The 15980-nt window shown below is 44.7% G+C and overlaps 1 long non-coding RNA gene across 2 annotated transcripts; it reads right to left on the bottom strand.

Annotated features, from left to right (window-relative positions):
• Window positions 1–5106: 5106 nt before the first annotated feature.
• On the bottom strand, window positions 5107–15770 carry LOC138829930 (uncharacterized). Of its 2 annotated transcripts, XR_011372793.1 has the most exons (6): window positions 15688–15770; window positions 15052–15276; window positions 10190–11257; window positions 9648–9763; window positions 6652–6805; window positions 5107–5201 (listed from the first exon to the last, which is right to left on the bottom strand). It is a non-coding gene; the product is annotated as an uncharacterized lncRNA (long non-coding RNA). The 2 variants fall into 2 exon arrangements; XR_011372792.1 differs by lacking the exons at window positions 15052–15276; window positions 15688–15770 and having other exon boundaries at window positions 10190–11537.
• Window positions 15771–15980: the final 210 nt, after the last annotated feature.

The raw sequence follows: 15980 nt of genomic DNA, 5'->3' as shown, positions 1-15980 counted from the left end.
CCAGCTCTGACACACAGTCTCCAAGCCTGTGGGAAGGCTGTTCCTCGCTGCTCTATCTCAATTAATAGTCATTGCCCGTGGAAGATTGAGTCTGGTCTATTTCCATCCTTTCTCCTTCACTTCTTAACAGTTTAGTTGTTTTTCTTCCTCAAGGTTTGCAGCTCCTACAATTTGACATTTCCCCCCATGACTTTTTCTGTTTGTCTATTTTCTGGTCCTTAAGAAGAGATAAGAGTCCTATGGGAAGCCAAAGGCACTACACAGAAGCTTGAAGCCTGAGGATTGCTGTTCGAGGCCAGCTCGGGCAGGCAAGTCCATAAGACTCATCTCCAATTAACTACTAGGAGTAGTAGACTCCTAGCCAGGAGCAAAACACTCCAGTTCAAGTGCATGACTGGCACACATTCAAACAAGTCTCATGGACTTTCATGCTGGTGCTAGTTTCAAAACCTTTAATTGGCTCTTTTTCTTGCCTGCATTTTCATTTATTCTGGGTCTTTTGTTTGTTTCATTTTTTCAGTGCAGGATTCATATCTCATTCTTAAAGTCCTAGTGTCTCTCCTTGAGGGTTCTTGTTTTTAAACAGGCAAGCGGGCTTCACACGTTGAGCCACAGCTCAACCACTTGAGCTTTTTTTGTTGTTTGGTGCTGGTCATAGGGCTTGAATTCAGGGCCCAGTTAATATCCCTGAGATATTTTGCTCAAGGCTAGGCTCCACAAATCAGCTTTTGGCTTTTTTTCATTTCTTGGTGTTTAATAGGAGATATATCTTATATGAGGCCAGACACTACACAGGGGCCTGAAATCTGAGGATTGTGGTTAGAAGGGGTGGGAGGGGGAGACACTAAGTCTCTGTATGGGGCAATGTGTGGGACAGCTCAGGATGAACAGAAGAAGGGAGCTGCTGAGAGGTGGGCAAGACATGAATCGTGGGTATAAAGTACGGGGTCTGCCTAAAGCCATGCTCTAGTTGAAGCGACTTCTTTAGTCACTGAGAAGATGCACCCCTACCTGGGTTGCCATCTCGTCTTCTCACCAATCACAAATGCACAGGCAAACTTTGCCAATGTGCCTTCCAGACATTTTGATTCCTGGAAATGGCTCTGCTGATGGAAAGAGAAGCTTAAAGTTTGGTTTCACATTTCTGTTCCTCAAATTCAGCACTCTGCAAGTTGTGACTACTGCCAAATTCTTGTGAGGTTAAAACAGAAACCAGAGATAATCCCATACATATCATAGTGAAGGCCAGATCCTTTAACCTATGCAGTGGCCAAGTGAGGAGTTTCCAAGTGAGGAGAATTAGTGCAGAAGTGGATTCTTGTACCAAGGGTAGTCCTAGTAACCTAGTATTTTCTCTTTTACCAACAGGTATACTTACAGGCCTATGGTGGCACCAGAAATATTATTTTCTCTCAGGAATGTGTGTGTGTGTGTGTGTGTGTGTGTGTGTGTGTGTGTGTGTCACACATTGAATTTTAAAGTGTTGTACAGAGGGATTATCATTTCATAAGGCAGGAAATGAGAACATTTCTTTTAAGAAAATGTGAGAAATTATTTCGATCACAGGCCTAAAAAAGAACTTTAGTTCTATAGGTCTGAAGTTCAGGGAAGCTGGATGAACTATTTGGGGTACCATGAACTTACAAGACTGAGAGACAAAGTGGGTAAAGGGACAAAGTGGGTGAATTCTCTGTAAACCAGAGAATTTCAATACTTGTGACAAATTTCAGAGGATAGCGAGAGACAACCTAATTCTTCTGTTTATAAAAGGACAGTACAAAAGACAAGGAATCAAGGAATAAGCATTGTCAAAAGACAGGGCATAAGCCATCCTCCCTAAAAGCCTTTTGCTGAAAAGTAAAAGGATATTATCTGATCACAAAACTCACATCATGGGGAAAGACAGCATAGAAGGATGGAAAGGTGACTTTGATCATGATGCATTACATTCATAATCTACCTTGTGGAATTGAAACTCCTTTACACAACTACATAAAAATAAATAAACCCATAAACACACATTCTCGTGAGCCTGATACTGGTTGCTCACACCTATAATCTAGGTACTCAGGAGACTGAGATCTGAAGATTGAGGTTCAAAGCCTGCCTACGTCGACAAATCAAAGGGATGTATTAATTCTTATCAATCAGTAGAAAGCTAGAAATAGAGGTGTGGCTGCAGTGATAGAGCACCAGTATTGAGTGGGTATAGGGTAAGAAAGAGCACCAAGCTCTGAGTTCAAGCCCTAGTACTAACAATAACAACAACAACAAAACACACAAGGTGCTCTGACTTCAAGCCCCAATACTAACAACAAGGAAAAAACCCAAAAGCCCACTTATCTTCAAGAGTGGATTTTGCATCTCCCCACCAAAAGGTGTGCTTGGCCTTTGTCCCTTTGTGAAGAGTTGTTGTACGTCAGCCTAAGTGCCCATCAACAGATGAATGGATAAAAAAAGGTGCATGCTAATACAATGGAGTATTACTTCAGCCATAAATATGTATGAAATTATATGACATATGCAGGAAAATGAATTAAACTGGCTATCATCATGTTAAAGTAAGGCAGACAGAAAATATCACATATTTTTCTCCTATGTAGAATCTAGATTGATAAGTTCAATGAAAAGATAGGAACCTAATTGAGAGACCATTTTGTGGAGGAAGAATCAGATAAGTATGAAGTGGAGACAAGGGAAGGTGATGAGGGGACAATAGGATCAAAATGTTCTGTGTGTGTGTGTGTGTGTGTGTGTGTGTGTGTGTGTGTGTGTGTGTGTGTAGAAGTGTCATAATAAACCACATAATTTTGTACAACAACAGAAAAATATTGCATGAAGGAATATATGAGTATAGACATTCTATCTCCAGAAAAGAGATAATAAATGTAGCCAGGATACTGGTAGGAATGTATTTGTTCATGACAATGGAAATCAGCAGGGAAATGCCTCATGAAATGAAATTTTCCATACAATACAGCCATACGATGGCTACATACTAATAAGAACTTACCACAGAGCTATTTTTGTACTCACAACTATATTAGCATTGTACACAACAATCAAATCATGAATATAGCCTCAATGACCATCATCACAAGGATAAATAAACATAAAGATATTAAATACAGGGGCTGGGATAGTGGCTCAGTGGTAGAGCGCTTGCCTTGCATGCATGAGGCCCTAGATTCGATTCCTCAGTACCCGATAAGCAAAAAGAAAAAAGCCGGAAGTAGAGCTGTGGCTCAAGTGGTAGAGTGCTAGCTTTGAGCTGAAAAGCTGAGGGACAGCGCCCAGGCCCAGAGTCAGGCCCCACGACCAGATCCCCCCTTAAAGAAATATACTAAATACATTAGTATAACATACTTATAGACATTATATCAAATATTATATAGGCAACAGAGTATTACTTAGCCATAAACAGAGTAGAATTCTCTTCCTTTGCTAGAAAATAGATCGAATGAAAGGTTATCTTGTTAAATGAAATAATCTAGTCTCACAAAAGCAAATACTCTCTCACTATATAAATTAGAAAAAAAGAAAACAAAGGACAGTTTAAAAAGATCATGAAAGTAAAAAGAAGCATGGGAGCGTGGAACAGGGAGAGGGAAAGTGATAGGGTGAAGAGGAAGGGGTATAAATCAGAATAATGGATTAGATCAGCACTACTTACTAGACCCTATGGTGAAAATGAACAATACAACTTTTGAGTGGCAATGACAGAGCGAGGGAAGGGATAACAATCTTTAAAAACAAATACACTCTTTTTTTTGTCAGTTGTGGGGCTTGAACTCAGGGCTTGGCCACTGTCCCTGATCCTCTATGGCTCAAGGCTACTGTTCTACTACTTGAGCCATGATTCCTTTAAATTTTTGAGTGGATATTGGAGATAAGAGTCTTATAAGGACTTTTGTGCCTGGGCTGGCTTGGAATTATGATCCTAAGGCTGAGTAACTAGGATGCACCAGCACCCAGAGAGAAATGCACTCTTTTATATAACCCCTCTGTACATCATGTTCATGGTGACTCACCAGGTGCAGGTGACTCACACCTATAATCCTACCTACTCAGGAGGCTGAGATCTGAGGATCAAGGTTTAAAGCCAGCCCTGGCAGGAAAGTCCATGAGATACTTATCTCTAATTAACCACCAGAAATCCAGAGCGGTGCTATGGCTCAAGTTGTAGACCCATTTACCTTGAGCTGAAGAGCTCAGGGACAGTGCTCAGACCCAGACATCAAGCCCCATGACCAAAAATAAATACTAATCAAATAAATAATCAAATAAATAAAGCACAAAAAGGAGAATAATAGAGTGACAAAGAGGAGAGACAGAGAAAATGACAGGGTTAGAGACTGACTCAAGACCAGATGGAGAGGGAGAGGAAATGGAAGCAGGAGGTGAGGGGAAGAAGGGAAGGGGAAGTGCAGTAGGAGATGGTATGTGGTGGAAGAAGAGGATGGAAGAGAGATGGTAAAGCAAGAAACAATGGGAAAAGGGAAGAGATGAAAGAGAAGGAGAAGGAACAGAAAGACGAGAAAAAAAGCACTGATAGCCAGCCCAGTACCAGCACATACTCAGAAAAACACACAAAAAGGAAAAAGGAAAAGAAAGAACACTGAGACATTATGAAAATCAACAATATTTCCATCCCCACCCAGCCTCTTCACTGAACACTGCTCCTTAAGGACTTCGGGATTCCTTAGCTTCCTCCGCAAATCTCTCCTTCTGTATCACTGCCATCTCTGTCTATCAGCAAGCTGCCCATCCTTTGCCCAATGTGGCCTACATTGCTTCCCTCACCAGAAACCCATCTCATTCTTTGATCTGAGCTCTTCTCCTCAAATACCCCTGAGCTGGGCCATTGATTTGACGAGAGCTGTAGCCCATCTCCTCGTGAATTCCTCCTCAGTTGGCTTTGCTAGCTCAGCCTCCTGACCCCAGTGCACACATAGCAAAGACCAGGTGTGCCCAACTCCTCCCCATCACACCCTTGTCTCCCAAGGGTAGCATCAGCCCTCAGCAGTACCTCTGTGTGGAAAGTCTGATGCCTGTGGATGAATCAGCAAAATAATCCTGGGGCAAAGGGTCATATTCAGTCTTACCAAATTTCTCTATGTCCTAGGAAGGGTCCATCCACAGGTACCATTGTAACTCCATGGTTTCTCAGGTGTCTTGCTTCCTTCCAAGGCTTCTCTCCTCTAGTTGAATGGAAGAAAAAATGTTTTATTTTGTATACTTTGTAATGTCAGACATCACCTTTGCAAGTTTAGAGTGTTCTAATATTTGAAACTCAGTTTTCTCCCCACTGTGGTTCCATGAGGACAAAAATCATGCCCTACTAGTCTTCCATGAGACCTATAGGCTTCCCCTGGGAACTGCCAGGGGAAAGGAAGCACCATGCCCAAAGCCTGGTGCTCTGGGAAGGGGGTGTCAGCTGAGGGCCTCTCTGGGGACTCACAGGATCTCTACTAAGATCAGACACCTCTCAGGGCTGACCCCCTAGCACTGTGAAAATGTAATTCTCTACCTGTCCATTCTCCACTTGCAGCCCAAACCAACACCCTTTCCTTCCCCAAACATTTGTAAGTTGTCCCTCACACAAGTACACAAATTCCTTTGTAAAAACAAAGAAACCAACTGAAGGCTGAAGGCTCATGTGTGTAACCCTAATTATTTCACATGCTGACACTGAGAAGATTTCAGATAAAGCCAGCTTGGGCAGACTCCATGTCCAACGCAGTAGAAATATCAGACCTAGAGGTGTGACTCCACTGGGAGAATACTAGAGAGAAACATGCCCATGGCCAAGAGAGAGAAACTGAGGGAGGGAGAGAGAGGGATGGAGAAAGAGAACTCAAATGAACAGAGAGAATAACAGAGAAAAATACATACATACACACATACATAAAGACAGAGAAACAGATTCAGGAGAAAGGAGCTCGTTAGAAGGAATGGAAAATGGAGAAAAAATGATTAGAAGGAGGAGAGTAGGGGAAGTCAAGGAATGTGGGCATAAGAGAGATGACAGACAGTAGAAGGAGGCTGCAAGGAAAGGACACAGAGGGAAAGGAGACAGAAAGAGAAAAGAACAAACTTCAAGCCTTACTTCCAGCACACTCCCAAATGCATACACATGATAAACTAAAAGAAAGACAATAAAAAGTATGGAAAAATAATGGACATAACAGTACTTCCCTCCCCACCCACCCTTCACTGAAAACTGATTGGTGAGGAGTTCTGGATTCCTTACATTCCTGCTCTCAGCTCTCCTGCAGCATCAGTATCAACCCTGTCTTGCACCAGGTACCCATTATTTGGCCTATTTTGGCCCTTATTTTTTCTCTCACCAGAAACCCATCTCATTCTTTTCGAAGAGTTCTGTTCCACAAATACCCCTGAGCATTTCCACTGATCCACCAGGAACCCCAACCCTCCTTCTTGATGTTAATCTCATCAGTCTGCTCTGCAGTCTCAGCCTCCTGACCCAGTGTACACATATAAAACACCAAGTGTGTCCAACCCCTCCCCATCACACACTTGTCACCCAAAGGCAGCATCACTCCTCAGCACTGCCTCTGTGTGCAAATCTAATGCCCTGGCTGACCTAATACAAATATCCTAGTAGTGAAGGCTCATATTCAATCTTACTGAATTTCTGTTCTTGTGGGAAGCCAGCCATCCTACGCAGGGTCCATCCACAGGTGTGATCTATCCACAACCCCAGTCCATCCAGCCCCATCCATCCACATGCACAGTAGATCACCATGCTTCCTCAGTTGAACTGTTCCTTGACCACCTCTACCTGAAAGGAAGGGAATGTATTTTAATTCAAACACTCGGTCATTCCAAAATTGAACTCTTGATTTCAGAATGTTCAAATATTAAAACTTGGCTAAGTTAGATCTTTGGTTCTGTAAGGGGAAGAACTGGGCTCTGAATTCCTCTATGTGGCTTAGTCTTTAACTGGGAACTGCCAGGGGAAAGGAAGAACCATGCCCAAAGCCTGCTGTTTTGGGAAATGGGGAGTCATCTGTGGGCCTCTCTGGGGACTCATAGAATCTCTACTAAGACTCTAACACCTTTCAATGCACTTGTACAGTGCACAAGTTAACCTTCCTTGTCCATTTACACCAACCCACCATCCTCTTCCTCCCAAAACGATTTGTAAGGTAACCCTCACACAGTGGTTCCTCAGAAAAGTACACAAATCCCTTTCATATGAGAGAACGAAACCTTTGCCGTACCAGACTAACAAAGCCCAATGCATTCTCTGATGCTGTAGGCTCTTGCCTGTGATCTTACCTATCCCACAAATTGCCACCTAGAAGACTGCATTTACAGCAAGTCTGGGAAAATTAAGTAGAGAAATGCAAACCTGGAAGTGTGACTCAAGCAGTGAATCAGACATGACCATGAAAACTGAAAGAGAAAGAAAAAAAGGGAGAAAGACAGAGAGGGAGAAGGGGAGAGATAAGGAACACCAGAGAGCAGGAAGAGAAGGTGAGGGAATGAGAAGAGGGCATGAGAAGAGGGAATGAGAATGAGGGCATGAGAAGAATAAGAAGAGGGACAGGGGAAATAGAGTAGGAGTAGTTATGGGGGGCATAAAAACAAGGTTAAGAGAGAGGGCAGAAGGGGGAAGGTGAGAAAAGTGGAGAGAGTACAGAGAAGGAAAGGAAACAGAGCATAAGAAAAAAGCATGGATGTACCAGCACACACTCACAAACACATATACACAACAAACAAAACTGAAAAAATAAAAGAAAATGGATTGAGAAATCATGGAAATCAATGGTAATTCTCTCCCACCCCACTTCTTCACTGAAGAATGGTCCATGTGGAATTCAGGATTCCTCAGCTCCTGTCATTTCTCCTTTACATTTAGTGTCCACCCTGTCATTTCTCATGTACCCATCTTTTCCCTCTTGTGGCACTCATTGAATTTTTCACCAGAATCCCATTTTGTTCTTTCATGGGAGATCTGCTCTCCCCAAAGAGCCCTGAGCAGTACCACTGATCCACCAGGAGCCCCAGCCCTCCTCTTGCTGCTAAACTCATTAGTCTCCTCTGCAGGTTCAGCCTCCTGACCTATTGTACACATAGAAAAGGCCAGATTTTCCCAACTCCTCCCCATCAAACACTTGTTACCCAAAGGCAACATCAGTCCTCAGCACTGCCTCTGTGTGCAATTCTAAATGCCCTAGGTGAACCAATACAAATATTGTAGTGTGAAGGCTCATATTCAATCTTAACAATTTTTTTTCTTGTGGGAAGGCAGTCATCCCATGCAGGGTCCATCCATGGGTGTGGTCCATCCACAACCAAAGTCCATCCAGGCTATGTCCTTCCATAGGCCCCAGTTTATCTCTATAATTCCTCAGGTCTCCTGTTCCTTGATCACCTCTAGCTGAAAAGAGGGGAGTATGTTTTAATCACTTTGTGATTCCAAAAAAGTCATCCTTCCCTGTCCATTTACACCAACCCATCACTGCCTTCCTTCCACAACCATTTGTAAGGTGAACCATACACAGTTGTCCCTCACATAAATACACAAATACCCTTTCAAAATAGAGAAACCAACCTTTGCCACACCAGATTAACAAAGTCAATTGCATTCCCTGATGCTGTAGGCTCTTGTCTGTAATCCTACCTATCTCCCAAGTTGACAACTTGAAGACTGCATTTACAGCAAGGCTGGGAAGATACCATCTTCAAGTAACTAGAGAAATGCAAGCCTGGAAGCGTGACTCAAACAGAAGAGAACCAGACATATCCATGAAAACTGAGAGAAGAAAGAGAAAGACAGAGAAGGAGAAAGGGAAAGAGGGAGAGATGTGTAGAGAGAGAAGGAGTGAGGGAGGGGGAGGGAAAGAGAGTGAGACAGATTTAAGAGCAGGAAGAGAGGGAGAGGAAATGGTAGAGGGTAGGAGAACAAGTAGAGGGACAGGAGAAGTAGAATAGGAGTAGGTATGGGAGGAATGAAAACAAGGGAAGGGAGATGGCGGGGCAAGGCAGGGGGAAGGTGAGAAAAGTGGAGAGAGGACAGAGAAGGGAAAGGAAACAGCATAAGAATAAAAGCACTGAGATGTAGCAGCACACACTCACAAACACATACACACAACAAACATACAAAAGGAAAAAATTAAAGCCATCTTACAAATCAACAGTAATTCCTTCCCACCCACCTTCTTCACTGAAGAACGGCCCATGTGGAATTCAGGATTCCTCAGCTCCCTTCTTAACCTGCCTCCTGTCACTTCTCCTTTACATTTAGTGTCCACCCAGTCATTTACCCTGTACGCATCTTTTCCCTCATGGAGCCCTTATTTGGTCTCTCACCAGAATCCCATTTTGCTATTTCAGGGGAGATATGCACTCGAATAGCCCTGAGCTGGACCACTGATCCAACAGGAGCTCCCGTCCACCTCCTGCTGAAAATCTCATCAGTTTTCTCTACAGGCTCAGCCTCCTCACATCAGTGCACACATAGCAAAAGCCAGGTGTGCCCAAATCCTCTCTATCACACACTTGTCACCCAAGGGCAGACAGCAGGAGCTTGCACCAAACCTTCTCTGTGGAAATCTCATGGCCCTGGCTAAACCAATACAAATAACCCAGTGCTGGAAGGACATATCCAATCTTACCGAATTTTCCCTCACGTCCAGATGCAGTCATCTCAGGCAGGGTCCATCCACAGGCACCACTATATCTTCATACTTCCTTAGGTCTCTTGCTCATTCACAGGTTTCTCCACCTCTTGCTGACAAGGAGGAAAAGTATTTAATTCATACATTTTTGTCATTCAGAATGGGCTCTGGATGTTCAGAATGTTCTCAGACTTGAAACTCTGTTCTCCTAGCAAGATGATTCGCTAAGGAAAAAAATTGGGCTCTGGTATTCTTCCATGAGGCCTAAAGACCTCAAATAAGAACTGATCAAAGCCTGGTGTTCTGGAGAAGGGGGTGTCAGTGGGAGGACTCTGCGGATGCATAGGTTCTCTACAAAACCTCTGACTTCTCTCTGTGCTGACATACTTGCACCATGCACGTTTTTTTCTCCCTGTCCATTCTGCCCCAAAATCCATCAACCCTTTCCTTCCCCTACCATTTTCAAGCTGTCTCTTACACCTTGATGGACAGCCCTCAGATAAGTACCTAAATCCCTTTTCTCAATCAGAGAAACAAACCTGTGCAACACCAGGTTAACGAGGTCAGAAGCATTGCTGCTGATGGTGGATCATGCCTGTAATCATAGTTCTCCCAGAAGCTGATGCTCAGAAGATCACAGTTAAAGCCATCCTGGGCATACTCCATTTTCAATTAAGAAGAAAAATGTTGGCTTGGACTCAAGTGACTCAAGTGGTAGAGCACCAGCTATGAACATGCAAACTCAAAGAGAAAGATATAGAGGGGTAGGAGAGAAAAAGATTTGAGGCAGAGGAAGAGAGAGGAAACAGAACAAGAGAAGAGGGAAAGGGGAAGAAGAGGAGAAGATGAATGACCTGGAGGGAAGTTAGCTGGAAAAGGGGAGAGAGACAGGCAATGGAAAGAAAAAAGAGACAGCAAAGGAGACAGAGAAAGAGAAAATCACTGAGTTCAAGTGCCAGTACCAGCACACACTCACAAACACATGCATACAACAAACAAAAAGAAAGTAAATAAAACAAAAGGACTGAGACAAGATGGAAATCAACATTACTTCCCTGCCCACCCTCCTCTTCACTGAAGATGGTTCCATCCAGAGTACAAGAGTCCTTAGCTTCCTCCTCTCAGCTCTCCTTCAGCATCAATGTCAACACTGTCTATCACCAAGATGCCTGCTATATGACCACTCTGGCCTCACTGCTTCTCTCACCAGAAACCCATCTCATTCTTTGAGAAGAGTTCTGTTCCCTAAATACCCCTGAGCGGCACCACTGGTCTACAAGGAGCCACAGCCTTCCTTCTGCAAATCTCATCATTATGCAGTGCAGGCTCAGCCCTCTGAGTCCAGTCCCCTCATAGCAAAGGCCTGCTGTGCCCAAGTCCTCCCCATCCCACATTGTCACCCAAGGGCAGCATGGGCCCTCAGCACTGACTCTCTGTGCAAATATAGTGCCCTGGCTGAACCAAAACAAACATCACAGTGATGAAGGCTCACATCCACTCTCACCGGATTTCTGTTCATGTGGGAAGGCAGTCAGCTCAGACAGGGTCCATCAACAGGCACCATTATATAGGCATGCTTTCTCAGGTCTCCTGTTCCTTCACCACCTCTAGGTGAAAGGAAGGGAATTTATTTTAATTCATTCACTTTGTGATTCCTAAAATGGAGATGTGACATTTAGAATAGTTGAATATTTGTGCTGGGAAGGTGGCTCAGTGGTAGAACGCTTGCCTTGCATGCATGAGGCCCTGGGTTCGATTCCTCAGCAAAAAGAAAAAAGCCGGAAGTGGTGCTGTGGCTCAAGTGGTGGAGCACTAGCCTTGAGCTGAAGAGCTGAGAGAAAGTGCCTAGGCCTGAGTTCAGGCCCCACGACCGGACCCCCCCCACAAAAAAAGAATAGTTGAATATTTGAACATCAGCTCCCCCAGCATGCCAGTTTCCTCAGCAGAAAAATTAGGGTCTACTCTTCCATGAGGCCTAGACACTTCCCCTTGGAACTGCCAGGGGAAAGGAAGCATCATGCCCACAACCTTGTGCTCTGGGGAAGCGGGTGTCAGCTGGGGGCCTCTCAGGAGACTCCCAGAATCTCTACCAAAATAGAACATTCAGCGCTGACCCTTTGTGCAGTGCACATGTCCCTTCCTCCCTGTCCATTTGCACACTATGCCACCACCCCCTTCCTTCCACAACCATTTGTAAGGTGTCCCTCACACAGCTGTCCCTTACATAAGTACACAAATCCCTTTCATAATAACTGAGAAAACAACCTCTGCTACACCAAACTAACAAAGTCTAATGTGTTTGCCTGATGCTGGAGGCTTTTGCCTGTAATCCTAGCTATCCCACAAGTTCACCTGTAAGATTACAGATACAGCAATTCTAGGAAATTCCATCTTCAATTAACTAGAGAAATGAAAGCCGGGAGGTATGACTCAAGTGGTAGAGAACCAGCTATGACCATACAAACTGAAAGAGAGAAAGAGAGAGACAGAGAGAGGAGAGACAGAGAAACAAACATTGTCAGAGACTGATTCAAGAGCAGGAAGAGAGGGAGACCGAATGGAACAGGAAGATTTCAGGAGGAGGAAATAGGAAGAGAAGAGGAGAGGGAAGAATGAAAGGGGAAGAATACGAGGAATGTAAGAGGGAGAAAGAAAAGTAGGGAAGGTAGATGGAATGGGGTGGAGAGCTGAGAAGGGGAAGATAAGGAGAGAGAGTAAAGGAGACAGAGAGAAAAGCACTGAGTTCAAGTCCCAGAGCCAGTACAGGTGCACAGACACAAACACACAACAAACAAACATGGAGAGAAAAGAAAAAGCATTGAGAAATCAAGGAAATTCACAGTACTTCCCTCCCCACCCACCCTCTTCACTAAACACTGGTCCATGTGGAGTTCAGGATTCCTCAGTTCCTTTCCTGGCCATCCTCCTCTGAGTTGTAATACAGCATCAGTGTCAGTCCTGTCTTTCAATAAGGTGCCCATCCTTTACCCTCTTTTGGCCCTCCTTGGGCTGTCCTTTGGCCCCTCCTTTTGGCCCACCAGAATCCCATCTCATTCTTTGAGGGGAGATTTGCTTCCCAAATGGCCCTGAGCTGAATCTGATTTACCAGGAGCTCCAGCTCACTTCCTTCCACAAATGTCATGTGTGCTCTGCAGGTTCAGCCTATTGACTCAGAGCACAAATAGCAAAGGCCACGTGTGCCCAACTGCTCCCCATCACTCCCTTGTTAAACCCCCCCCCCCCCGGTAGCTGAGCCAACACATATAACGCAGTGGTCGAGGGCCACATCCAATCTTACCGAGTTTCTGCTCATGCTCAGAAACAGTCAGCCCAGCCAAGGTCCACCCACTAGCAAAGCCCACCCAGGCATCCATCCACAGGCACCACTGTATCTCCATACTTTCTCAGGAATCCTGCTCCTTCACAGGTTTCTTCACCTCTACCTTGAAGGAAGGGGTATCATTCTACTTCATATATTTTGCCAGTCTAACAGGAACTCTGGTTGTTCAGACTGTTCTCTTATTTGAAACACAGCTAACCCAACATTCTGGTTCCCCTTAAAGAAAATGGGGGCTCCTGGGGAGGGGGAGAAGTTGCAAATCAAACAACCTGTCTAGGTAATAGGGTCTCTTTGACTGTGAGCAAATAAACAAGTCTGAAATAAGGGATTCTTGGATGATGGTATTATGTTGGGATAATGATGAGGTTTAGATAGAAATCACACCCACAGAAAACTGCATTGAATAGGAGGAAAGTTGGGGCAGAAACCACTGACAGTGTATGGGGTGAATGGAGACAGGTCCCTCTCCATTCCCAGTGAAGATTTGCTCTTATGTTCCAACCCAGCCAGTGTACCTAGTGTGCTCAGGAGTTGTACCCTTTCACCTGAAGACTGCTGAAAGAGAAGCAGAGTCCAGGATGCCTCTTGCCCCTCAGATCCATGGGCTCCTATAGCATCAAGGGTCTCACTTTAAACCTAAATAAATGAACTAGAAAGTAAATAGGCAGACAAGCAACATACATAAAAGGTGAGATGATGACCTGCTGCAGCATTTGGGACAAAAGCATCTTTAGTGTTCAAGGGACAAATGTGAAAGGTTGTTCAATGAAGTGACAATACTCAAGTAAGGGATCGATGTGGAATTAGCCAGCTCAGAAAGTACAGGCAGCTTGAGATCACCTTTCAGCTTATCTTTTAGCATTGGAAAGCCAGTGCAGTGTCCTTTCTTGGGAAGGAATCCCAGCTGGAGAATCCCCTAGCACTTGTCACACAACCTGGCCATGCTGGCCAGAGACTTCTGCAGTGTGAACTTTCTGCATGACTCCTTCTCCTCCTGCAGCTCTTCAAATCCACACCTCTCAGATTTTCCACAACCCAGTTAGAGTCACCCTGAAAGTCTGAGTTTGGTGGTTTTCAATTGTGCTGTTTCAGAGTTCTGCACCACTTTCTCTGGGACAGCTTTACTTTCAATCTGTGGACATTACTTTGGGGCCTTCACACAGCAGCAGATTCTGCGAAATATGGTGACTATCCTGTTAGCCACCCTCCTCCAGCCCTGTCTAATATTCCACCTGGGGGCTGTGGCCTCCCCCTAAGGCTGCCCAGAGGGAAGGGCATTTTCCACTGAGTGTGAATGCTCCATTCTGTCAAGCAGCTAAAAGAATCCTGGCCCAACATTAAGCTGGAACTGTAGCTCTGCAGGGAGTAGAGAGGAAAGACAAGCAGACTGGCACTTCGGGTTTTATTGAGAGGTAACTGATCATCATCATTGTGTAACTGAAATTCTGAGGACAAGCTGAAGGCGTTATGTCCTGCAAAAAAGCTGGCTCTCCTTTGTGGAGGGAGAGTTGTGGTGGGATTGTCCTCAGGAGTTGTGCCAGATGGACTATCCAAAAGCATCAGTTTTGATTCCACAATTCTGGCATTCTCTTTTAAGTTTTCTTGGATGAGCAGGTAGGTGCCCATGGCTTCATTGAATTCTCTGTCCTGGATTGCCTTTTCAATGCCAGCTACATTGTACCCCATGTCACACATGACTCTGACAATGCGATCCAGCTTGCCAGGCAGTGGCTCATCAGGAAGCAGGCCAAATCCCACACCTAGAGCCAGCCATGGGTGTTCCATTATCTCCTCAATAGCAGGCCTCAGATTGAAGTCCACAGTCAGCAGTTTAGAAAGGAGATCTTGTCTCTTTGCAGATAGGTGAAGGGGAACAGTGTACTGGCCTCTAGGACTTGTAACCCTATGTCAGCCATATTACTCCCCTCAAATGGGAACTTTCTCATTGTCATCACATACAATAGCACGCCTAAGTCCCAAATGTCCACCTGGTACCCATCGAACATTTTGTGTAGGAACATTTGTGTAGGTCACCCTGTCACTCAGCCCAAATTCACTGACCTTGACATTGAGATTGGCATCCAATAGGATGTTGTTGGCCTTCAGGTCTAGGTGTGCAATTCCATTCTCATGAAGGTAGTCAACAGCACTCGTGATCTGTTTGAATAGCCTCCTGGCTTCAAACTCTAAAAGGTAGCTGGAGGAGGATTTTTTGATCCACCTCAAGAGATGACCCCGAGTGGCCAGCTCAGTGACAAGGTACACACAGTCTTCATTCTCCATCACCTGGAATAATCAGATGATGTGTGGGTGACGTACAGTTTTCACAAAGGCCACCTCATTTTCTATCTCATGGCTTTCCAGCTCTTTCTTTCAGAGAACTTTGACCACCACTGTGGTGTCTGTGAGGCGGTGATGGGCCAGATTGACATAGCCATAGCAGCCATAGTCGATGATCTCTGTCAAGTTGTACAGTGATCAACTCCTTCTTGGGGGAAGAGCTAAAGGAGACTTTGTTGTACATTACCATCTTTCAGCTGAGATGACAAGTGATCAAGCTTAACTATTACCTAAGATGATCTCAATGAAGTTGCCAACTAATAAATCTTACGAAAAGGTAAACTAACAAGTAAATACAACCCCCAGACTAGTAAATGAAATCCCCAAACCCAAACAAGACAAACACAACCCCCATACCCAAAGAAAGCAACCAAGTAGCTCTGACTTAGTCCAGCGGGTCACCAAGGAAAAGCTCCCAGTGCTGTAACTGACAGAGTTGGAGGGCAATTGCCTCTTATGTATCCTGCTGGGCATACCTCACAATGGCCTGTGACATCAGGAGGAACTGGACCAATCAGAAGTCAGGCCATTGACATCAGTGAGAAAATGGGCCAATCAGAGCCCAGGGCAAACCCACCGGCAGTTATGCACTTGGGCCAGGAGGATCATTGTCAAGGAATTCTGGGCCCATCCACAGATGCTTCTACTGC

This window comes from Dipodomys merriami, unplaced genomic scaffold (genome assembly GCF_024711535.1).
Source record: "Dipodomys merriami isolate MVZ:Mamm:240054 unplaced genomic scaffold, mDipMer1.0.p SCAF_1793, whole genome shotgun sequence".
Classification (NCBI taxonomy): domain Eukaryota; kingdom Metazoa; phylum Chordata; class Mammalia; order Rodentia; family Heteromyidae; genus Dipodomys; species Dipodomys merriami.
The sequence above is the reverse complement of the archived record's forward strand: the minus strand, read 5'-3'. Positions and strand labels throughout refer to the sequence as shown.